Source organism: Rhinatrema bivittatum, chromosome 8 (genome assembly GCF_901001135.1).
Source record: "Rhinatrema bivittatum chromosome 8, aRhiBiv1.1, whole genome shotgun sequence".
NCBI lineage: Eukaryota > Metazoa > Chordata > Amphibia > Gymnophiona > Rhinatrematidae > Rhinatrema > Rhinatrema bivittatum.
The window spans coordinates 69,284,026-69,309,666 of record NC_042622.1 but is presented as its reverse complement, the minus strand read 5'-3'; the positions used below and the strand labels follow the sequence as shown (position 1 = coordinate 69,309,666).

At 43.1% G+C, this 25,641-nt stretch overlaps 1 protein-coding gene across 4 annotated transcripts in view; it reads right to left on the bottom strand.

Moving 5' to 3' along the window:
- CHD6 (chromodomain helicase DNA binding protein 6) overlaps positions 1–25,641 on the bottom strand; it is a 586,770-nt gene that overhangs the window by 534,435 nt on the left and 26,694 nt on the right. For 2 of the 4 annotated variants that reach the window (XM_029614844.1, XM_029614847.1), the window contains exon 2: positions 23,181–23,309. The exons of 1 other annotated variant lie outside the window; for it this stretch is intronic. The gene's annotated coding sequence lies outside the window, so the exon portion shown is untranslated. Of the gene's footprint in view, positions 1–16,201; positions 16,288–23,180; positions 23,310–25,641 lie in introns of all 4 variants that reach the window. One more of the 4 variants, XM_029614845.1, reaches the window with a different exon arrangement.

Genomic DNA, 25,641 nt, shown 5'->3' with positions numbered 1-25,641 from the left:
TATATCTTTTTTGAGATGCGGCGACCAGAATTGTACACAGTATTCAAGGTGTGGTCTCACCATGGAGCGATATAGAGGCATTATGACATTTTCTGTTCTATTAACCATTCCCTTCCTAATAATTCCTAACATTCTATTTGCTTTTTTGACTGCTGCAGCACATTGAGCTGACGATTTTAAAGTATTATCCACTATGATGCCTAGATCTTTTTCCTGGGTGGTAGCTCCTAATATGGAACCTAACATCGTGTAACTACAGCAACGGTTATTTTTCCCTATATGCAACACCTTGCACTTGTCCACATTAAATTTCATCTGCCATTTGGATGCCCAATCTTCAAGTCTTGCAAGGTCCTCCTGCAATGTATCACAGTCTGCTTGTGATTTAACTACTCTGAATAATTTTGTATCATCTGCAAATTTGATAACCTCACTCGTCGTATTCCTTTCCAGACCATTTATATATATATTGAAAAGCACCGGTCCAAGTACAGATCCCTGAGGCACTCCACTGTTTACCCTTTTCCACTGAGAAAATTGATCATTTAATCCTACTCTCTGTTTCCTGTCTTTTAACCAGCTTGTAATCCACGAAAGGACATCGCCTCCTATCGCATGACTTTTTAGTTTTCGTAGAAGCCTCTCATGAGGGACTTTGTCAAACGCCTTCTGAAAATCCAAATACACTACATCTACCGGTTCACCTTTATCCACATGTTTATTAACCCCTTCAAAAAAAATGAAGCAGATTTGTTAGGCAAGACTTCCCTTGGGTAAATCCATGTTGACTATGTTCCATTAAATCATGTCTTTCTATATGCTTTACAATTTTGTTCTTGAGAATAGTTTCCACTATTTTTCCCGGCACTGAAGTCAGGCTCACTGGTCTATAGTTACCTGGATCACCCCTGGAGCCTTTTTTAAATATTGGGGTTACATTGGCCACCCTCCAGTCTTCAGGTACAATGGATGATTTTAATGATAGGTTACAAATTTTAACTAATAGGTCAGAAATTTCATTTTTGAGTTCCTTCAGGACCCTAGGATACATACCATCTGGTCCAGGTGATTTGCTACTCTTTAGTTTGTCAATCTGGCCTACTACATCTTCCAGGTTCACAGTGATTTCGTTCAGTTCGTCTGACTCATCACCCCTGAAAACCATCTCCGGAACTGGTATCTCCCCAACATCCTCAATTGTAAACACGGAGGCAAAGAATTAATTTAGTCTTTCTGCAATGGCCTTATCTTCCCTAAGAGCCCCTTTAACCCCTTTGTCATCTAATGGTCCAACCGACTCCCTCACAGGTTTCTTGCTTTGGATATATTTTAAAAAGTTTTTATTATGAGTTTTTGCCTCTATGGCCAATTTCATTTCAAATTCTCTCTTCGCCTGTCTTATCAATGTTTTACACTTAGCTTGACAATGCTTATGTTTTATCCTATTTTCTTCAGATGGATCCTTCTTCCAGTTTTTGAAGGATGTTTTTTTTTGGCTAAAATAGCCTCTTTCACCTCACCTTTTAACCATGACGGTAATCGTTTTTCCTTCCTTCCACCTTTCTTAATGCGCGGAATACATATGGACTGCACCTCTAGGATTGTATTTTTAAACAATGTCCATGCCTGTTGAACACTTTTAACCTTTGCAGCTGCACCTTTCAGTTTTTTTCTAACTATTTTTCTCATTTTATCAAAGTTTCCCTTTTTAAAATTTAGTGTTGGAGCTGCAGATTTACTTATTATCCCCCTTCCAGTTATTAGTTTAAATTTGATCATGTTATGATCACTGTTGCCAAGTGGCCCCACCACCGTTACTTCTCTCACCAAATCTTGCATTCCACTAAGAATTAAATCTAAAATAGCTCCCTCTCTTGCTGGTTCCTGAACCAATTGCTCCATGAAGCAATCATTTATTACATCCAGGAACTTTATGTCTCTAGCAAGTCCTGATGTTACATTTACCCAGTCATTATTGGGGTAATTGAAATCTCCCATTATTATTGCACTGCCAAATTGGTTTGCTTCCCTGATTTCTCTTAGCATTTCATCATCTGTCTGACCATTTTGTCCAGGTGGACGGTAGTATACTCCTATCACTATACTCTTACCCAACACACATGGGATTTCTACCCATATAGATTCTACTGAGCATTTAGTCTCTTGTATGATCTTTATACTGTTGGACTCTATACCCTCCCGGACATAAAGTGCCACACCCCCACCAAGTTGATCCTCCCTATCATTGCGATATAATTTGTACCCTGATATAGCACTGTCCCATTGGTTATCCTCCTTCCACCAAGTCTCTGTGATGCCAATTATGTCAATCTCATCATTTGCTGCTATACACTCTAACTCTCCCATCTTACTACTTAGACTTCTGGCATTGGCATACAGACATTTCAAAGTGTGTTTTTTGCTTGTTTTAACAACCTGCTTTTCAGTTGTTTGGGATAATTCGGAAATCATTAGCTTTGGTGATTTTTTACATATAGGTATATGAACTATGTTTGCATTTAATGGAACCTCTCTGTTGGGATGCCCTAACTCTCCTGTTCCATTAGTATCCTTCAAGGATACATTTCTCCGAACCATGCACTGCTGAGTGACCTTCGGCTTTCCCCCTTGTTCTAGTTTAAAAGCTGCTCTATCTCCTTTTTGAAAGTTAGTGCCAGCAGCCTGGTCCCACTCTGGTTAAGTCTCCCCTTTCCCCAAAAGTTTCCCCAGTTCCTTACAAAACTGAATCCCTCTTCCCTGCACCATCGTCTCATGTACCGCAGAGTGAACATGTTGATCATTACAGTTGTGGGGCATGTAGCCATTGTCCACAAGCAATACAAAGGGCAACTGGTGCCCTCCAGGTAAGGACTGTGAAACACAATTTCAGTTCAGTACTTTTTGTACATCTAAATGGGTAATATATGCTCCGATTTGTCCTTGCTTATTCATATATATTGGACACACAAAATGCATGATTAAGTTAAGGCTGAATGAAGACAAGAGTTGCATCTCCACACGGAAGGTGTTGACTCCGGTGGTACAACAATGTACTGACTTCTCACATTGCTACACTGATTTAAAATGGACTGTCACTGATTAGATTACTTCCTTGTAGTTGTAGTGCGTTTTCCTTGGTTCAAGATGCTGGAATAGAGAACATTGTTATATCTGATCATGCCCCTGTGTGGCTAGATATTCAGTTTACTCCTAGCCAGCAGTCACCTAAACAGTGGCACTATCCTTATTTTCTAGCCAGAGATGCGAAATTTCATGAATATTTACGTGCTAAATGGGAGGATTATGTGTCCCTAAATCAAGCACATGTTTCCCAACCTGCTTTGTTCTGGAGCGCAGCGAAAGTGGTTTTACGAGGGGACTTTATATCCTATATATCCCACTTTCGTAAGAGTCTTGATAAACGTATACTAATGCTGAACACTCAACTGCGCAAGGCCAGGGTGCGTCTGACAGCGGTTGGGAATGAGGACACGCGGGCTGCATATAGATCACTCCAAGTAGCGCTCAATTCCCTGTTACACCAACGGGCAAAAAAAAGCTTTTTATACTATAAATTTCATCTCTATCAGTATAGCAACAAGACAGGTCAGATGATGGCCAATTTGATTAGATCCGCCAGGAAAAGTCGGGTTATCCCAGCATTGCAGGCCTTACCTACTGGGGTGGTCCGAGTCACTCCCTCCATTTTAAATGGCTTTCGGAATTACTATGCTGCTCTATAAGCTTCGGAGGGTGGAAGTGAGGAGGATAGCGCATGGTTTTGTTCCAAGGTGTATCTTCCCAGTTTGACCAGAGCCCAGCAAGAAATGTTAAATCAGCCATTATCAGAGCAAGAGGTAGGTTTGGTCATTCGCCAGCTTAAAAATGTCAAAGCCCCGGGCCCGATGGATACATGGCAGAGTTTTCTTAAGCTCTTGGTGGATAAGATATCCGTACCTCTGGCTGTGGCTTTTTCAGAGCTGATCACTCGTGGATCCTTCCCACTGCATGATAATCTAGACTTAATTACCCTTATACCAAAAGCGGGTAAGGATTCTCTTTCACCGGAATCCTATCGTCCGATCTCATTGTTAAATTTAGATCATAAAATGTTGGCTAAAATACTGGCAGATAGGTTGGCCCCACTGCTGCCCTCTTTGCTTGGAGACCACCAGGTGGGATTTGTGCGGAGGAGACATGCACTGGCAAATATACGCCGGGTCTTAACGGCCATGACGATTTGTCGACAGCTTGACACTCCGCATCTGGTAATCAGTTTTGACGCCGAAAAGGCATTTGACAGAGTGGAGTGGCGCTACTTATTTTATATTTGGGAGAAAATGGGGTTTCAGGGGGGTTTTTTTGCAGGCGGTGCGGTTATTATACTCAGATCCTAAAGCAGTGATATTGGCGAATGGCGCACGATCGGAGCCCTTTGGAATTGCAAATGGCACTAAGCAAGGTTGTCCATTATCGCCCTTACTATTTATTTTACAACTCGAACCCCTTTTGTTAGCCCTTTATGACAGGCATGAGATTCGAGAAGTTCGGTTTGGAGCGCGACTTTTTAAAGAAGTGGCATTCGCAGATGACTTATTGGTGTTTGTGACAGATCCGCAGACATCACCGCCCCCTTTATTGCATTTAATTTGGGAATTTGGAGTGTTCTCTGGCCTGAAATTAAATGAATCCAAATCTTCAGCCTTAGTTTATCCTCCTACTCTGTCAGCCACCTAGCAGGACACCTTTCCATTACTATGGGTTGCTGATCATTTGAGTTACTTGGGGGTGCATGTCCCAGCGGACCCTGCTCACATATACCAGGCAAACATTCCCAGAAGGCTGCAGGATACCTTGGATAGATTGGCTAATTGGAGTGCCCTGCCCCTTTCTCTCTATGGTCGAGTGAATCTCTTTAAAATGGTTATCTTGCCTCAGTGGCTTTACCTACTTCAGAACTTGCCCGTGCTTTTACAACGGAAGGATCTCCGCCGGCTAGAGGGTGCAGTGCGGCGGTTTCTCTGGAAGAGGGGGAAGCCGCGGGTCCCTTTGAGCTGGCTGAAGGTGTGGTGGGGGAGGGGTGGCTTGGGAGTTCCGGACTTGGGGGCCTATAATTTGGCGTGTCATTTAAGGACTATCCGGGATTGGTTGACAGACTCCCCTGTGTACACACCATTATATGCTGATAATGCCCTAATGGCTCCATTTGATCCAGCTTATGTGGTGCAGTCTGGTTCCAGTAATCTTCCTTCTTTTCTTCGGTATACCGCGCTAGTACACCCTTTCCGGCACACGTGGCAGAGATTGACTAAGTTATTACAGATACCATCCCAATGTGCCTATTTCTTACCAGTAGGAGGGAATGCTGACTTTACCCCAGGGTATCAATCCACCAGTTTTGCGCTTTGGGTATCTAGAGGGATCACCCGTCTGGGACATTTGCTTAACAAGGAGGGGGTATTCCTTTCCTTTAAGGAATTCGGGGCTCTCTACGGATTGGGAGTCACACCCATCTTCCCCTACCTACAAATTGGTCACTATATACGGGCCATTCCGGAGGGTTATAAGACTCCCTCGGTGTTTCATACACTGGATCAAGTGTTTCATTTTGACAACCCAATTGCCCGTCATTGTCAGCATATTATAAGCAGATACAGAAGCGCTCGGAAGTAGATCTCTATTCCACTTTAGAATCACGTTGGAATCGGGATGGTGATTTTGTTGTGACCCTGTCTATTATATGGGCCTGTTTTCGGCGTGTAGCCAGGATCTTGAATAATTTCTATTATCGGGAAATGCAATTTAAGTTTCTCAGTTGGGCATATCTGTCACCGCAGTGTCTCATGCATTCTGGACCTGCGCCTCCATACGGCAGTTTTGGCGCAGAGTTGCGGATTATATGGCTGATTTATTGGATGTGGCCTTCCCTGTTATGCCTCACTAGCTGCTATTTGGGTGCATCTCCCCAATAGTTAATAGAACAATGAAATGGGCCAGGAGGAATAATAGGGAGCTTCTGTTACTACAACAAAGATCAAATTCCTCACGTTTAACTTCTGATTTACCATTTTCTTCTTCAGTGTTATAAGATATGCAAGAGCATTAATAAACATTGGCATATTTTGCAACTGCATCCAATTTTTAAAGAGAAGCCTAAAAGTGCTGTATGTGGCAAAACCAGGAGATACACGTGTGACTCGGATGCACATGGACTGCGCGGATTTTAAAAGGCCAGCTGCCACACACATATCTCCCAGTATGTGGATATTAAAATTTTGGCAAAAAGGGGGCAGGACGTGAGCATAGCATGGGCGGGCTGGAACCGCACCATGAGTCAGTTACAAGCATTAGCACGCGCCGATATCACACAACCGTGTAACCTGCTTCTGTTATGGGCTGCGAGTAAGTAGGTAAATTTAAAAAAAAAAAAAAAGGGTAGTTAACAGGGTTTAAAGGGTCAGAGTTAGTAGGGTAAAAGGGAGGCTAGTTAGGTAGGGGGTTTAGGAAGTCCTCTCTTTTACTGGGGTGAACTGGTAAATAGGTCTAATGCGTCGCCGCGCACATCTATTAAAATCCGCCCACTTACGCGCTCGAGACAGCATTCATGCGTGAATATAAAATCTCACGTTCATGTACGCACGGGTAGCCAATTTTATAACATGCACGCATAAATGCGTGCATGTTATAAAATCAGTGCGTCCATGTGCACATGCGTGTCACTTTGAAAGTTACCACTAAATAGTACATCACGATTTGTTCAATATGACAGTTTAAGTGATGCTTTATTTATTTATTTAAAATACTTGTATGCCGCACCCTCCAAAGCTCGGGGCGGTTTCCAACAACAACACGCATAGAGATAAAAATAAATAATTAAACTAACAAATGAAAAAACAAAATTAAAACAAAACTTAAAATAATAAAACAAAAAACGAGTAGACAAAATAAGGCAAGATAAAGATAAGATAATCACAAATAATAAAAGAGCAAGACAAAAAGAGGAGACAGGGGAGAGGCAGTGAGGAGGGAAGCTAGAGAAAGTGGTAATGTCAAATCTGTATAGATGAGAGTGAGATAGTTAATCTGGAAAGGTGCATTTGAATAAATGGGTTTTCAGCACTTTTTTTAAAATCTTTAGGATCAGATATGAGACGGATTGGAGCCTTCAAGCTCCTATGCCTAACCCTGGCAAACTTCCTCTAGTACGCATCTGTCACCTGTAATATGGGTTCCCTCCTTGTAGAACTTTTGCAGGCAGCCTCCCACCGGTGAGATCGAAGAGTGGTCTTCGGAATTGTCAAAGGGTCCTTTTTACTGAGGACACCTCTCTGAACTGACTCTCCTAGCTTCCTTGTCTACTGCCTTGAAAGGGCTGTGACCTCCCAGAAGTTTTAGCTTTCTAGAATCCTGCTCTTCCCAGTCTATGTCGTCTAGCCTCACCCAGTCAAGGTTTTTGGCTGCCTGTCTTCTGGCTGTGGCTTTGATTCTCCAAACTCTTATTTTGGCTAAACCTTCTCCAAATAACAGGTTTCCTTTAAAGGGTAGCCTAATTAATTTTGCCTTGGAAACTGCATCTGCTGACCACTCAGCCATAGCAATCACTTGATGTGGCCACCTGTTTGGAAGAGATTCTTATGAGGTCATAAGGTGTCAGCCAAAAAGACTGCCTCTGATTCCAGGAGTGATTGGTCCAGGCCCATCAGTTCATGTTTTGCTTGCCCCTGCTCTAACTAGCAAGTCATTGCCCTTGTCACAAAGCCCTCACAACTTGCTTTTTACAGGGCTTGGCTAGCCAGGACAAAGTATATTTTCACAGAATTATCCAGCGTATGATCCTGTGGATCCTTCAGTGCTGAACCCCCTTCTACTGGTATTGTGGTCCTTTTTGATAAAGTTAAATGAATGAGCCTCATCCCTTTCCTACAACAGCTCTCGACTGTAACAAGGAAAAAAATTAACTTATTTGGAGACATCCCCCTCCCCCCCTCTCAGGGAAAGCTACTAGGACCATTTATAGGCCTAATTTCTGGTAAACCACACCGGTGGCAGGTTGTCTATGAGCCTAAGGCCTATGAAAAGTACCACATTTCATTACTGCGTCAAACCTTAATCCAGCCTAAAGATGGCTCCGATGACCGTTCTTGGGCCAAGGGCCACATTCCAGCTCCCTTTAGAACAGCGGTTCTCAACCTGTGGGTCGCGACCCCGGTGGGGGTCGAACGACCAAAACACAGGGGTCGCCTGTGTTTTGGTCGTTCGACCAAAACACAGGTCGTTCGACCAAAACTGGTCTGCGGACCGACCCCAACAGCCCGGTCCGCAGACCAGTATCGGGCCGTTGGGGTTTTTTGCCGGTCTGCGGCGCCGTGGCTGCTGCGGGGAGGCGAGGCGAAGCTGGAGACCTGCCTCCTCCAACCCCAAAAGGGAGCACGTCGCGGTGCTCCTCCTACTTACCGTATTTTTCGCTCCATAAGACGCACTTTTTTTCCCCAAAAGTGGGGGGAAAATGTATGTGCGTCTTATGGAGCGAATATAAAAAAAAAAAAAGCAAACAAAAATCTAACAACCCCCCCCCCTGCTGACTCCCCCAAGACCTGCCGACTTAATTTACCGCAACCCCCCACCCTCCTGACCCCCCCAAGACCTGCCGACTTAATTTACCGCAACCCCCCCCCCCCCCCAAGACCTGACAAACGTCCCTGGGGGTCCAGGAGCGGTCCGGGAACGATCTCCTGGGTGTGGGCCGTCGGCTGCCAGTAATCAAAATGGCGCCGACGGCCCTTTGCCCTCACTATGTCACTGGGACCGACCGCTGCTATTGGTCGGTCTCAGTGACATAGTGAGGGCAAAGGGCCGTCGGCGCCATTTTGATTACTGGCAGCCGACGGCCCATGCCCAGGAGATCGTTCCCGGACCGCTCCTGGACCCCCGCTGGACCACCAGGGACGTTTGGCAGGTCTTGGGGGGGGTCAGGAGGGTGGGGGGGTGCGGTAAATTAAGTCGGCAGGTCTTTGGGGGGGGTCAGGAGGGTGGGGGGTTGTGGTAAATTAAGTCGGCAGGTCTTGGGGGAGTCAGGAGGGTGGGGGTTGTTAATTTAAAGTGTGGGATGGGGTTTTTTTTTGGGGGGGGAGGGATTCCCAGAGAAAAAAGTTTTCTGATCTGGGGAGTGGACCGAAATGGCCCTCCCCAGACCCGAAAACAAAATGGGGAGAAAAAAAAAAGCTATGCACTCCCCTAATTTGCTCCATAAGACGCCCAGACGCAGAGCCGGTTTAGCACAAATTTTATTTTTTTTTTAAATTGTCCCCCTCTGAATCCTAGGTGCGTCTTATGGTCAGGTGCGTCTTATGGAGCGAAAAATACGGTACTTCCTGCCCGCCCTGCCCCGGAAGACAAATGTTGCCGGAGCCGCACGGGCAGGAAGGAGGAGGCGCGTCAGCCACGTGCAGAAGAGGAGCAGCGGGGCGGGAAGACTAGGGCCGCTGCAGAGCCCATCCTGTGGCAACCCGTAAAGAAGAGGCCCAGAGGTGAGAGAGAGGTGTGTGCGAGTATGAGATGAGTTGAGAGATTGTGTGTGAGAGTGAATTGAGAGACTGTGTGTGTTTGCAGAGACAGCATGTGAGAGCCTCTGTGTGTGTGAAAGAGACAGCATGTGACAGTGAGAGCCTGTGCTTGAGCAAGGCAGCATGTGGGGGTGTGAGAGAGCCTCAGACAGCCTGTGCCAGTGAGAGACTGTGTGTATGAATGATTGCATGACAGAAAGAGCATGTGACAGTGAGATCCTGTGTTTGTGTGTGAGAGAAATGCATGTGAGAATGAGAACCTGACTGTGTGTTTGAGGGAAGAAGACAGGTGGAGAGAAAAGAAACAGAAAAAAAGGCAATATAAAAGGAAATGGCAAAAAAATAAAGGGAAGCAGATGTAAAAAAAAATAAATTACTTTTTACTGATTGGTACATGTAATCTTTGGGAATGTGCAAGAGTAGCACTTTCTCTATGGCGGATCTCACAATGTACGAGATCAACATGGAGGAAGTGGAAACCCACGGGGCCTGCACAGAGGAGGCAGCAGAATGGGCTTCAGTGCCAATAGCAGCAATCAGTGCCTCCCCAATAGCCACGTGGCAGCAGTGGCAGTAATTAGATTAATTGTTTGACTCAGCTGGAGGTGACAAAGTATGAAGTGGGATGTGAAATCAGCTTGATCTGGTGGAGAATTAGGATTGCTGTTACACATGAACTGTATTTGGCAAACATAAAGGGAGCCAGGATAATCAATTGATGCCTGCAGCTGAGGACTGATTCATTATGACTCATGTAGAAATTAGTGCATTTTCCAGATTAGTCTGCATAACACAATTCTCAACATTCAGCATTATTTCTGCTGCATAGAGTTTTATCTGAGAGGCTCTGAGGTTGTGAGGGAGCCAGTAAGAGTGAGAACATGAGTGTGTATGAGAAAATCCAGGGGAGTAAGAGTGTGTGTGTGTGAGTGGGGGGGGGGGGGGGGGGGGGGAAGAGAGTGTCTTACACCCTGAGAGTGTATCAGTGTCTGTGAGAGTGAGAGGTTATGGTGGGTATAAGAGCATGAATGTGTAAGTATGTGACAGTGTATGTGTGAGAGAGAATGGACATGTGAGTGTATGTGTGAGAGAGAGAGGATAACCTCCTAATCCTCGACAATATCAGGGTGACTGGAAATCAAGAGCTCCCATGTATGGACAGCAGGGGCTTTTTAAAATCCTTATTAGTTTTAATTATTGTGTGTTATTTGATATATGTGCTGTTTTGAAATATTATTGGTGTTTGGGAAATTATAAAAATGTATATGATTTTAATTAATAGAAATTCTATTTATCAGTAATTTTAAAATATTCTTTTATTAGTATGGTTTTACTATTATAACTGATGCTTTATGTTTCTTAATTTTATTGTTTTATGAGGAATGGTGGTTCGGTTTATAAATGTCATAATAAATAAGTATGCACTAAAATCCAACCCCCATATGACCAAAGCCCCACCCTCGCCGCAACATGAGGAACTGTATTTCGGGGTCACGGCATTAGAAAGGTTGAGAACCACTGCTTTAGAACCTAGTGCGTGTGCAACCTGGTTCCAGCTAGTAGGTATCATCACTGAGCACTAGGAGAGAAACCTTCCCTCTAGAGGCTGTGACACAGCTTCCACAGCATCCCCAGCAACAGGCCACAGCTGGTCATTGCGTGCATCCTGGACTTCACCCACAAAGTCACTGTAATGCAAGTTCTACGAGGAGGTAAACAATTAGTCTTTGAAGGGAAGAAAATCCTAGCTTTCCAGGATTACTCTGCGAATCTCTCTACCACCTTCCATGAATTTGCTCCTCTCAAATCTAAACGTTTTTCAATGGGAGTTCGATCAGCATTACTTTATCCAGCCAAGTTGAGAGTGCAGCATTCTAGTGGGATTAGCTGGTTTACCTCAGAGGTGGATGCAAAGAAGCTCGTGGAAGAGCTGGAGTCGAAATAATTTGCAGCATGCCAGATTGTCGTTCTATGGTCCTCCCTGGCTCATCAGCAATTTTTTTTCTCTCTCTTTCTTATAGTTGACTTTCATCGTTTGCTAAAGATTGCCTTTCACTAGAGGATTGGCTCTGCAGCTATAGACTCTGCCTATCTGGTATTAACTATACTGTTCCTACTGTGCTAAGCAGTCAAGTGGATCATATTTGTCACAGCAGTTTTTAGTTGGGGTCTCATGGTTTGGAACTGGAGACTGTTTTCTAATGAACTGTTTTCTTTTTGTTACTGGCTGAGCCCCTTTTTTGAGGCTCAAATTCTCTACCTCTCCACTCTATTTGGATGTTTATACTGCTTTCAGCTGGTTAGTAGGGAGGTGTCTGCAGGTCTAGAAGTTTAAAAGACGAAGCTTCATTAGGGTATGGGTAAATGGTAATGTGAGTCTTGTGGTGGTTGACTGGAGACAGAGGGTAGGAAGGAGTGAGAGTCTTAGTGTATAATGTGGTCTCAAGTAGATGTGGTGGATAAGATGGAAGAAGAGGAAGTGGGGTAGGGGGGATAATTTTGTTTGTCTTATAGGTAAAGATATATGGGTTAAGGTTTTCTTAGGATGCTACAAATTTATTAAGATGAGAGTGCAGTTGCTATTTATCAGACTATGGGCCTCTGTTGAGAGGGCTCACATGTCAAGAAAGTCATTTTTCTCAATTATGAGTATTCCTAGGAGTTAAGATATGTTCAGTGCTGATTTGAAACTACATTCCTGGAATGTTTGTGGTATTAACTCACCAAATGTACCAAAATTCTCACAACCCTTAAAAAGAAGGCAGCTGATGTGGTACTCTTACAGGAAACATACATCAATGATAGGGAGCACCAAAAATGAAAAAGATGGTGCATGGGGGATATTAGATATGCCTCTGTGGATTCCATAACAGACAAGGCCCCCTTGGGAATTACAACAGCAGGGGGTAGCTATTTTACTGCATAAAAATTTGCCATTGATTGTGCACCAAGAAATTAAAGATCTGCATGGTCATTAGGTAATTTTGGTTGCTGAATTGTATCATAAGCTTTTGGTTCTTTGTAAGATTTATGCATCTAACCGTTATGATCATGGTTTTTTTACTGCCCTACACAGATCTTTGCTGCCATATGTGGAAAATGGATTAGTGGTAGGGGTGTATGTAATCTGGTTCGTGATCCCACCTTAGATAATTTTTTCCCGCGCATGGAAAGGAGGTTTAAGAGGCAAAGAAATTTGTTTTTTGGAGGAGGGTTTAGGGGTGGTTGATGTATGGTGACTCCTACATCCTTTAGAGAAGGATTTCACATATTTGTCAAGAGCTCACTCCTCACACACTAGAATAGACTACATTTTGGTCTCCCAAAATAAGTTTTCTCAAGTAATAGATATGGGCATAGACGCTATTGCAGTGTCAGATCATGCCCAGATTTGGTTAAATCTGTGATTTGGGGGGAGTGGGGGTGGAAATAGTGTTTAATCAGCATTGGCGCTTTCATTTTTTTTGGCAAGGGATCCACATTTTCAGGAATACCTCAAAACAAGATGGAGTGAATTTGAGAGTCACAACAGGTGCCATAGAAATGATCCCATATTATTTTGGTATTTGGCCAAAGCAGTACTCAGAGGTAACATCGTATCTTACGTTGTACATTGTAGGAAAGATACTGATACATAACTCATTCAACTGGAAAAGCAGCTGCAAAAGGCTAAAAAAAATTTGATCACATATAATTCCAAAGATAACAGGGAAGCATATTTGGCTGTTTGTATTGCACTAAATTCTTTGATATATCAATATTCTAAGAAATCAGTAGCTTATTATAAGTTTAAACTATACCAATATAGCAACAAAGCAGGTAAAATGATGTCTAATCTTATTAAACTGAGTTCTGGGCCCAAACATATATCAGCTCTTAAAGCAAAGAGAGGGGTTTTGGTGAACTCTAAGCAGGACATATTGAAAACTTTTGAGGAGTTTTATAAAAATGTGTACAATTCAGAGAGGGGCAATAAAGTCTTTGTAGACAATTCCTGGAGCAGGTCAACATACCTAAATTCTCAGAGGACCACTTGGAATGGCTGAACAGGCCATTAAGTTTGATGGAGCTACAGGAGGGGGCATTCAAAGTGCGAGGAGCATGAAGGCGCTGGGCCCAGATGGGTACAGCGCCAAATTTTTCAAGATTCTATTAGACCAGATTGCAGATCCTTTGCAGGTGGTCTATCAGACTTTGATAGAAAAGGGAGAGCACCCAAACAATGCCAATTTAGCGAAAATAACTAATACCCAAAGTGGGCAAGGACCCTGTCGAACCTGCATCTTATCGCAAAAGCTTTTGGCCAAGATTATGGCAGATAGGTTGTCTCTAATATTACCCAAATTGATTGATACTGGACAAGTGGGCTTCATTAGGCAGCGTTATGTGCTAAAGGCATATATTATCCTAATATATGCCTTTTACTATCTGCAATGACCCTGGGGAAGCAACATCACATTCCTTTTCTGGTGGTCAGTTTTGATTCCAAAAAGGTGTTTGACAGGGTAGAGTGGCCATATTTGTTTGACCTCGTCTCACATGGGTTTAAAGGGAAGATTTCAACAGGTAGTTAAGGTATTATATAAGCCTGAGGCATTCATAATTGCAAATGGGGGGTGTTCTAATCCTTTTCCGATAAAGAGAGGCACTCAGCAAGGATGCCTGCTTTCTCCGGTGCTTTTTGTGTTATCATTTAAACCACTTTTGTGTTTCATTCAGCTGACTAAAGAGATTGCAGGGATGCAGATGGTCACACATGTTTTCAAATACATGGCGTTCATCAATGTCATCTTGGTGTTTTTGACCAACCATGTGACTTAACTGCAGGCGCTGCTGCAAGCTTTTCAAAGGTTTGGGGAATTTTCGGGCCTGAAACTAAATGTGGATAAATCCAAGGCTCTGGCCTCTTTACACTCTCTTCGTGAACAGTGGCCAGGCAGATTTCCATTAAAGTGGGTGCTGGCCTGATTAGATATTTTGGAATTTTGATTTCTAACAAAATCTGGATGATTTAAATAAAATTAATATATCACTACTTTTAGATACTCCAAGCGGAAGCTACACTCATGGTTTCGTTTACCCTTATCCTTGGGAGGAAAAATTAATCTTTTTAAGATGGTGATTTTTTGTAAATGTCTTTATGTTGTGCAACATCTTCCTGTTCGTCTATTACAAAAAGATCTCAAATTGATGGACACCTTATTGATTTCTTTCTTTTGGAAAGGGAGGAAGGCACGTGTCCCACTGAAATGTCTGAAGGAGTCCTGGGTTGTTTGTTGTGTACCATACAAGACTGGTTATATGGTAAGTCATTTTATGTGACTTTAACGGGGGAAAGGGCGGAGCTATATCTTTTTAATATAATGTATGCACTTCATGCTCACTAAATTGCCAAGCAGGTGGTCTAATAATGTTATGTTGTCACCTTTGAAATGGGCTTGGGTCAAGTTATCAACTCTATTTCACAAGTCACCCTTCTGTTCTCAATTTTTGTCGATTCAAGGAAATCCAGATTTTTAGCCTGTAGCGCAACATTAGATTTTCAAAGATAAGAGAAAGGTATAACCCAGGTACAGCATGTTATAGGTGGGGAGGACAAGATGCTGTTGTTTCTAGAATTGAAACAGCAATATGGTCTTACTGATAATGCTTCAATTACACATAAGAAAAATAACTTATCTCGCCTCTCTGCCTGCAAGTGATCTGGACTCTGCTTTTCTGGATTCATTGAAAGAATTGTTCAGACCTGATGTAACAAAGAAGTTGTGCTTGTCTATATTACATAAGGGGCTATTTAAGCAAGCCTTGCAACCGCACTTTGAATCTTTACTTAATCTTTGGAAAACAGAAGGTAACTTAGCTTTTTCAGAAAGAACACGGTCAGCTAGTTTTAAGTTCATAAAAGAGCTCTCATCCAATATGTATATTAGAGAACTCCACTTTAAATTTTTGCACAGGGCATATATCTCATGTGCCCAGGCGTTTAAAGTGGGTTTCTCTGCTTCTGATGTTTGTATACAGTGTGGCTCAGAAGTTGATACTTTCTCACATATTTTTTGGACTTGTCAAAGACTGTAGGATATGTAATTCTACTCTCCCCTGAAGCCTTATTATTTGGACAATTTCCTCCTTTGTTCTTCAAGACACAGGGTGATCTACTGTAAAGAAAGCATGTTGTACTAGCAAGAAAACCATTTTGTTAAACTGGAGGAGTGAAAAGGCGCCTTCCTTTTGGCAGTGGCGGAATTTCTACATGAAATGATGCATATGGAACATATGGATCTAAGTATGCCTTCAAGCACTGGACTTTATTTTTGGCAACTTGGGGGCATATATTCAATCACTAGCCCCTAGAGCGAGAAGCCTAATCTTTAATAGTGGGCCATGAACCATTTTTTCTGGTTAGTGCACTGGATTGCAGAAATATACCTGCACTCTCATCGGTTATGTAATTTTTTGTTTCAATTTATTTAGGCTGGAGTTGGGGAGTTCCAAGTGGGGAAGAAATTAATACTGTTCAAGTGTTATTTGCGTTCAAGGTTCTTAAGAAACGTAGTACCTGAAGGAGATGCTTTTTATTCAATGTAATAGCAGGTAATAGAAACAAAGATGAAACATAAAATTGATTCAGTTCTTACTTTTACCAGATTTTAAGTGTAGTTCATCAATTTTTTATTTTCTGCATCTCATTCCATGAGTATAACCATTCCTTGAACTTCAAGACCTGAAAATATTAACATATGGGCTAATCAAATGCCATTTAGATTAATGCAACATTTATCATCAGGGCTTTGCGAAGGATACGAGTCCTTTAACACTGCCACTAAATTGATTTTTCCATGTAACTTTTATTACAGGATTCTACAGGCTTCCAGTTATGTGCAGAATAAGATTTAAGATCTTATGCTTTACGTTCAAGGCTCTACATCGGGGATCTCCTTCCTATCTTACAAACCCTTCTTGCTCAAAATTTATGTATTTGTACATTACATTCTTCACAACAAGACTTAAGACTCCTTTTCCCTAAGGAGATTAGATTAGAAGGAACCCGCAAGACAAGTTTTTCCTAACAGGCACCTCTTCTTTGGAATGCTTTACCATTAGGCATTTGCACTGAGAAAGAATATTTTAAATTTAGGAAACACATCAAAGTCTGGTTATTCATAAATATTCAGCTCATAATTTATATTGTTTTAGTTGTTATAAGCTGTTGTATTTTTAATCATGTTATTTATTGTTATTATATTTGTTTTACTAGTAATTTCTCTTAAATATTATATTTGAATTCTATCATTGGATTTTATAATTATTGCACATCGCTTTGATTTTTTAATTAGACAGGCGATTAAGTAAACTAAATAATACCCTGTGCAGAGAACATCCGCCAACTTCTCATGGACATCGTCGCACAAACTGTTGGTCCATAGCCACACCATGCAAAATGCTCCAATAGATGCAGATGACAAGCAGGTCATGTCAAACAGTTCATATGCTGATCGAAAGAAATGGTATATGCACTCTTCTGCATCCAGGAGCAGTTGCAGATAAGCAGTGCGGCCCCAATCAACTTGCCCTAGCAGTGGCTTCAGTTTCTGAATGCAGTCGTATTAGTACCACACACCATATAGAACTGGTGTGCTAAAATGCAAGCATTGAGCTCTGAGCACCTTTTTCCCCACACAGTTACATAGAAACATAGAAACATAGAAATGACGGCAGAAGAAGACCAAATGGCCCATCCAGTCTGCCCAGCAAGCTTCCCTCATTTCTTCTCCCATACTTATCTGTTTCTCTAGCTCTTGGTTCTAATTCCCTTCCACCCCCCGCCATTAATGTAGAGAGCGGTGATGGAGCTTGCATCCAAGTGAAATATCTAGCTTGATTAGTTAGAGGTAGTAGGGGTAGTAACCGCCGCAATAAGCAAGCTACACCCATGCTTATTTGTTTTTACCCAGATTATGTTATACAGCCCTTATTGGTTGTTTATCTTCTCCCCTGCCGTTGAAGCAGGGAGCTATGCTGGATATGCGTGTGGTATCAGTTTTTTTCTTCTCCCCTGCCGTTGAAGCAGAGAGCTATGCTGGATATGCATCGAAAGTGAAGTATCAGGCACATTTGGTTTGGGGTAGTAACCGCCGTAACAAGCCAGCTACTCCCCGCTTTGTGAGTGTGAATTCCTTTTTTCTTCTCCCCTGCCGTTGAAGTTATGCTGGATATGCGTGAAGTATCAGTTTTTCTTTTCCCCTGCCGTTGAAAGCAGAGAGCTATGCTGGAAATTCGTGATGTATCAGTCTTTTCTCCCATGCCGTTGAAGCAGAGAGCCATGCTGATATGCGTCGATGAGTGAAGTATCAGGTACATTGGTTGGGGTAGTAACCGCCTAACAAGCCAGCTACTCCCCGCTTTGTGAGTGCAATCCCTTTTTTCTTCTCCCTGCCATTTAAGCAGAGAGCTCTGCTGGATGTGTGAAGTAACAGTTTTTTCTTTTCCCCTGCTGTTGAAGCAGAGAACTATGCTGGATATGCATTGAAAGTGAAGTATAAGAATGTAGTGATCAAGCTAGTTGAAAGGCATCAGGATAGAGGAAGGTGGAAGTAGTAATTTGGATATTTGGTTGGGGTAGTAACCGCCGTAACAAAGCCAGCTACTCCCGTCTTGTGAGTGCAAATCCTTTTTCCCACATTTCCTCTTGCTGTTGAAGCTTAGAGTGATTGTTGGAGTCACAGTAACCATGTGTATGTTTATTGAATAAGGGTATTGTCTCCAGGCAGTAGCCATCATTCTGGCGAGTCACCTACTCTTCATTGGCGGCCTCTTGACTTTATGGATCCACAGTGTTTATCCCACGCCCCTTTGAAGTCCTTCACAGTTCTGGTCTTCACCACTTCCTCCGGAAGGGCATTCCAGGCATCCACCACCCTCTCCGTGAAGAAATACTTCCTGACATTGGTTCTGAATCTTCCTCCCTGGAGCTTCAAATCGTGACCCCTGGTTCTGCTGATTTTTTTCTTATGGTAAAGGTTTGTCGTTGCCTTTGGATCATTAAAAACCTTTCAAGTATCTGAAAGTCTGTATCATATCACCTCTGCTCCTCCTTTCCTCCAGGGTGTACATATTTAGATTCTTCAATCTCTCCTCGTACGTCATGCGATGAAGATCCTCCACCTTCCTGGTCGCCCTTCTCTGTACCGCTTCCATCTTGTCTTTGTCTTTTTGTAGATACGGTCTCCAGAACTGAACACAGTACTCCAGGTGAGGCCTCACCAAGGACCTGTACAAGGGAATATCACTTCCCTTTTCTTACTCGATATTCCTCTCTCTATGCAGCCCAGCATTCTTCTGGCTTTTGCTATCGCCTTGTCGCATTGTTTCGCAGACTTCATATCATTAGACACTATCACCCCAAGGTCCCTCTCCTGCTCCGTGCACGTCAGCCTTTCCCCCCCCCATCGAATACAGTTCATTCGGATTTCCGCTCCCCATATGCATGACTTTGCACTTCTTGGCATTGAATCTCAGCTGCCATATCTTCGACCACTCTTCCAGTTTCCTTAGATCCCGTCTCATTCTCTCCACTCCTTCCGGCGTGTCCCACTCTGTTGCAGATCTTAGTGTCATCCGCAAAAAAGACAAACCTTACCTTCTATCCCGTCCGCAATGTCGCTCACAAAGATATTGAACAGGACCGGTCCCAACACCGATCCTTGCGGTACAAACCACTTAAAAATCGCTCTCTCTTCAGAGAAGGTTCCGTTTACCATCACACATTGTCTTCTGTCCGTCAACCAATTTGCAATCCAGGTCACCAACCTTGTCACTCACTCCCAAGCTTCTCGTTTTATTCACCAGTCTCCTGTGCGGAACCGTATCAAAAGCTTTGCTGAAATCCAGTATATGACATCGAGCGCTCTTCCTTGGTCCAATTCCTTGGTTTACCCAGTCAAAAAGTCAATCAGATTTGTCTGACAGGATCTTCCCTGGTGAATCCATGTTGCCTCTGGTCCATCAATTCTCCGGACTGTAGATAGTTCACTATTCTCTCTTTCAGCAGAGACTCCATTACTTTTCCCACCACCGAAGTGAGGCTAACCGGCCCTGTAGTTGCCAGCCTCCTCCCTGTTCCCACTCTTGTGAAGCGGGACCACCACCGCTCTTCTCCAGTCTCCTCGGCACCACTCCCGTTTCTAGGGATCTATTGAACAGGTCAACCACAGTGGACCCGCCAGAACATCTCTGAGCTCCCTCAATATCCTTGGATGAATCCCATCAGGCCCCATGGCTTTGTCCACTTTCAGGTTCTTTAGCTCTTCCCACACATTTTCTACTGTAAAAGGATTTTCATCTATTCCACTTCCCTCCAGTTTCTTGTTGTGTAGAGATGGTCCTTCTCCAGTTGTCTAGCAGCCTGAGATCTTTTCCTGATGGTGCGCTGGAGAATATACTCATTTTCTTTGTCTGCTTTAGCAATGACTGCAGAATGATCAAATAATGGGGCAGCTGCACTATGCCAAACCCTGGGATTTTTTGGACTCTATACCTTAGATCTACTTTCCTGGCTTCTGGAGCACAGGATATGGGATTTTACCACATTCTTTTCTTTAACTCTTGCAGGATGGAATATACTGGAGTATCTAACATCTGGAGAAGGCCAAGGACTTCTGCACAAGGATCTCTGTCCTTATGAAAATTCACTCCCAAAGCCTTACCCAAGAGGTCCTCAGGTGGTTAAGAGTGTTCCAGAGTCTCAGGTAGGATGGTCGAAAGGGATTCCTCTGATCTGAGGGAAGAAGGAACACTGATCCATGACCTCAATTGTCACAGATTTGAAAGAGTGGACTCTGGGACTGCCAACTGACAGGGCTAAGGCACGGTATAGAATCATGAAGCAGAGATGTGGTCAGGCAGGCAAGATTGAGGCAAGCGTAGTCCATTCAGAAACAGGAGACAAGCAAGGATCAGGGCAGGCAGCAAAACAGAAGCAAGGTCAGAAACCAGGCCATATCTCAATCAGAAGAGAGAATCAGGAACAGCCAGATGCAGAAGAACGCAGAATCAGAATCTGTTGCTCAGGTATCTTCCCAGAGAAGTGCACTTCCTTTTATGTTAAGGTAGTACTGATGTCATCAGTCCACACCACAGGAAATCCTGGGACCTGGCCCTATAAAGCTGAGTTGCTACAGGCCCTTATTTGGAGACAGCAGAATGCAGCAGAAGAGGACACTGGGAGCCATACTGGGAAGCAGCATGTTACATCAATTATGATTAGGCAACCAAGGTGAAGTCCTTAGTCGCCTTAGAAGGGATTAGCTAGATTCCACTGCGAGAGAGAGGCAAGGACTTGAACCCCATCATGGGATTTCAGATGGAATATCCCTGAGCTCGGGGGCAAAAGGGATGCCTCCTTGAGGAAGCAAATCAAATAATCTGGAGAGGAGAGGTTGAAGAGTGTCCTCCTTTTCCTTTACCAACTCTGCCGCTTTATCCTAGAGCTGCCGTATCTCTGGTCAGGCTCCCAAGATGGAACATCCTCTTCACAAATCAAGATTATTGAAGACCCTCTGGATTATGCAATATTTGTCCTAGGGGGGAGGGGGTAGTTGGAGATTAAGGGCACCACCAATCAGATAGGTTCTGGTGTCTCTAGACAAAAGCCAAGCTCCAGAAGCCTCGATGGAGAAATAGCCCTTGAGATAGGAGAAGGAAAGCATAACATGTCTCCCTCCAAACCTCCTCATCCTCCCTGAATGTGCCGAATAGACTGGTGATTTTAGGAATAGTTGTATTGACAGCATTGAGGCATAGTGCATGGACAGCATCGAGGGATCAAGAGTCCAATGTGATGACAGTGCTGAGGAGAGAAGCATCGTACGGGATCGAGGCTTGATGCATTGATGGCTCAATGCATTGATAGTGCCGAGGCTTGGTACTGCATTATCAGCGCCAATGGCACTACTGGCTCCAAGGAGTGACAAACCTTACTCTGCTGCAAGCCTCGCGGACACCTGAAAACAGAGCTTTCACTGCTCACGCGATCCCAATGAGATCAGGCCTGTTTCACAGAGGGGGCAGGGTCAACTCGAGGCATTCCTGCTCAACTCAACACCTGGGGAACTAGAAGAGGCACCACCTCAGAAGGAAGAATGGCTGTGGTTTTAAGAGACTTATGCAGTTCCTCCATTTTCAAGGCTTTGCATTTCTGAGTTCATGGGGACATCTGGCCTCAGTGATAACAGATTGTCATCGGTACCAATGGCTTGATCCCAACCAAATGTCATGGCCAATGGTGATGGATACCTTTTTTACTACACACACAATCCTTTAAGCCGCTGATGTTCTGTGAAGAACTTTATTATTATTTTTTTTAAATAGCATTGAAAAGTGCTGTTTGGGGGACTGTCAAGGCAGCACAATTAGAAAAAGTTGATAAAACTGAAAAACATCAAGAGAGATCACTAATAAAAAACAATAAAGAGATAAGGTACACCTTCAATGGTGAAGCTTAAGACAAAAAAAAAAAAAAAGACAAGGAGGGCTCACAAGGAAATGCCTTCGTAGGAACTCCTGCACATGCTCAGTGTAGCAAAAGCTCTATGATTAAGAGATACGAGTTCATATCTGTCAGATTATGTCACCCACGTGTCATGGCTAATTTAACCCTGCTTGTTGATGGAGAACATTATATTATTTTGCTAATATATGCAGAATTTATGATTGTGTGCAGAATTTTAAAATGTTTTGTACAGAATTCTATAAGAGTAGAATGTTTGGATGCTAAAATAAACATAGAGACAGGCACAGAGACATATAAATAAAATATGCTTTAACCCTCTGACTAGTGTCTGTTGACAGTCGGTGGGGAATACATTTGATCTGCGCACATGCGCACACAATCATCCGCCGAAGAACATAGGCATGAACTCTGAGCTATGCACATATGTTCCAAGCTACAGGTACAAATTAACTCACCGAGCTAGATGCATAGCTCATAATATATACACGTAAATTCCAAATAATGCACATATGCATGTGCATAAAAGTTTTGATGTTCGCACCCATGTCTGCTGTGAGACCAGCAGAAATGGGGGCTGTCAGCAGGGTCATAGGAAACCAGAGAGCTTTAGGACTGAATGGAGCCACAGTGACAGATAGAATGAAAAGAGGGCCACCGAACCGGAGAAAAACATGCAGATGGGTAAGAATGGAAAATAGCAAGATTGCTTGGATCAGGTCAAATCAAAGTGGGTTGGGGGATGAGACTGCAGGGGACAGGTTGAGAGTGAGTGGCAAATATCCAGGATGGGAGGGGAGATGAAGGTATGCTAGAGAGTGGGTGAAGATAGTGCTTGGGTTGGGCTGTGGCAGGGGATACAGTTGGCTGGGGAAGGGAGGAAGAGAATTCAGGACTCAGGCTGGGGAAGTAGGGAGGTCAGAGGGGAGCAAATAGGGGCCTCAAAGCAATTTCACCAGGTATCAGCTAGAAGTAACATAGTAAATGAAGACAGATATAGACCAAAATGGTCCATCTATTCTGCCCAGCATATGTTTAGTGTTATAACCATCATTTTGTGCAGGCTACCTCCATGTTGAAATATAATACTAGAGGTTACCATAGGTTACCTCGATTCTTCGTTTTCATCCCCTAGCCACTAGGGATCCTCTGTGTTAGTTCCATGCCCTTTTGGTTTCATTTACTGTTGTCTTCACCAGCTCTTCCAGGCAAGTATTCCAGGCTTCCACCACACCTTTCTGTGAAAAAAATATTTCCTGATGTCATTCCTGAGTCTACCCACTTGAAGATTCATATCAAGACCCCTAGTTCTACATCTTTCTTTCCACTGGAACAAGATTAACTCTTTTATATTATTAATCTTTTTTTTTTTTTTTTTAAAGTCTGCATCATATTCACCCAGTTCTCCTCTTTTCTAAGGTATACATATTTAGGTTCCTCAAGTTTCATTTCATGTATCTTCCAGTGCAGACCTCACACCATTTCTGTTGCTTCTTTCTGGACCACTTCTTTCCTTTCTCTACCCTTTTTGAGATACGGCCTCCAGAACTGAGCACAGTATTTCAAGTGAGGCCTCGTCAATAACCTGTACAATAAGGGTGTGCAGGCATCCCCCCCAATAATTATTGTTTTGGGGTGTTTCCTTCAAGTATCATTTCATTTAAATGTTTGTTTCATTTTGATTCCTTTGCCAAATCAAAATAAACATTAGGAAAAAAATGGGGGGGGGGGGGGGGGGGGGGGAGGGAAGAGTCCCTCACCAGGACACCTATTCCAAAAAAGGTACTGTGGTCAGAAACCACCCCATCTCCCACTTATCCAATCTGTGAGGGTCCAGGTTAATAAAAGAGGCAGGAGGAATGCCTACTCACATCTTGTCACTCGGTCAACCCATTAAAATGGTGATCAGCCCTGAAACTGGAGTCATAGTCATGTGAAAATTACGCCAGTTTCAGGGTTAACCAGCGCCAATTTGTTATACGGCCATACAATAAAAAATGGTACTGGATGGCCCAGAAACTGGCAATGGTCTCAGGGCCACCAGTGCTATTTAAAGGGACAGCCAAAGGGAGGAGGCAAATGGACATTCCTCCTGTACGTTTTACTGCTCAGGACATCCCCTGCCACAAATAAGGTAAGTGGGAACCGCAGTGGTTCTGCACCCAGTATGTTTTGGGATGGTGGCTGGATGGGCCCTGGCACCATTTGTTTTGGGGGGGGGGGGGGGGGGTGGAAGGTCCAGCCAGCAGCTTCTTTTGTGGCAACCTTGGGTCCATGGTGAATGTTAATTTTTCCTCCTGAGCGTTTTTCCCCCCAAAACAAACCAAAAGAAGAACTACTAAATTTTATTGGTTTTTCTTTTGTTCCATTTTGAAAATGTAATTTGAAACACTGTTGACATTTCCTATTCTGTTTCAAGTGAATGGACATCCCTATGGTTGAAGGGTATTATCACTTCCTTTTGCCTACTGGTTATGCCACTCTATGCAATCTAGCTTCATTTTGGCCCTTATTGCATCGTGTCTGATGATCTGAAAGGAGAGAAACAATCACCCAGGGTCTCTCTTCGGGTCCATGCACATCAGCTTCTCACTCCCCATCACATACATTCCTTTGGATTTCTGCACTCCACACACATGACTCTACATGTCTTCACAATGAATCTTAGCTGCCAAACTTTGACCACTCTTCAAATTTTCTTAGATTATGTCTCATTATCTCCTTCTGAGGTGTCAACTCTGTTGCAAATGTTTGTATCTACAAAAAGAAGACAAAAACCTTTCCTTTTAAAAACTCGCTACAATTTTGCTCACAAAGATACTGAATAGAACTGATCACTGAGAAACTCCACTAAATCACTCTTCTCTCCTCAGAGTGACTTTCTTTTACCATTACCTACTGTCATCTGTCAGTCAACAACTTTTAATCCTTTGCACCATCAGATTGTTCTTTGAAGATGCTGTCCACAAATTTGACTACTGGTATTAATGGTTTAATTAGAATATTTGGGCTCTTCAATGTAAGGAGAATCAGATATCCTTCCAAAGATCACACTTTTCTTGTCTCCTACATAAAATACTAAGTAGAACTATTGTGTTCCTCCAGTCTCGTTTCTCAGATTCACTCTTGAAATTTTATCATGTTAACGGTTGGAAATTTTACAGTTGCTATAACCTGAAACCATATGACAGAGGTACATAGGGTAGGGAATTACATATCATCCCATTTACAGAAGACAAGGTTTGTGTAAAACTCCCGTAAGTAAACAAGCTATGGGGCCAGAGAGATAAATCCTAGGATATTAAGGGAGCTCAGAGAGGTTCTGGGGAGTGGTCCCATGGTAATGGAGAATGTTATGCCATAAAAGAGATGAGGATACAAACTATAGACTGGCTAGACTTATCTTTATACCATGAAAAGAAAGAGAGACTCTACTGAAGGAAATGATAGTAAAGTATCTAGATTCCAGCATGCTGTAGGATCCAAGGCAGCATGATTTTATAAGAGCAAGACTGTGTCAGACCAGAGATTTAGATCAAGGGCATGTGCTGGATGTCATTTACTTAGATT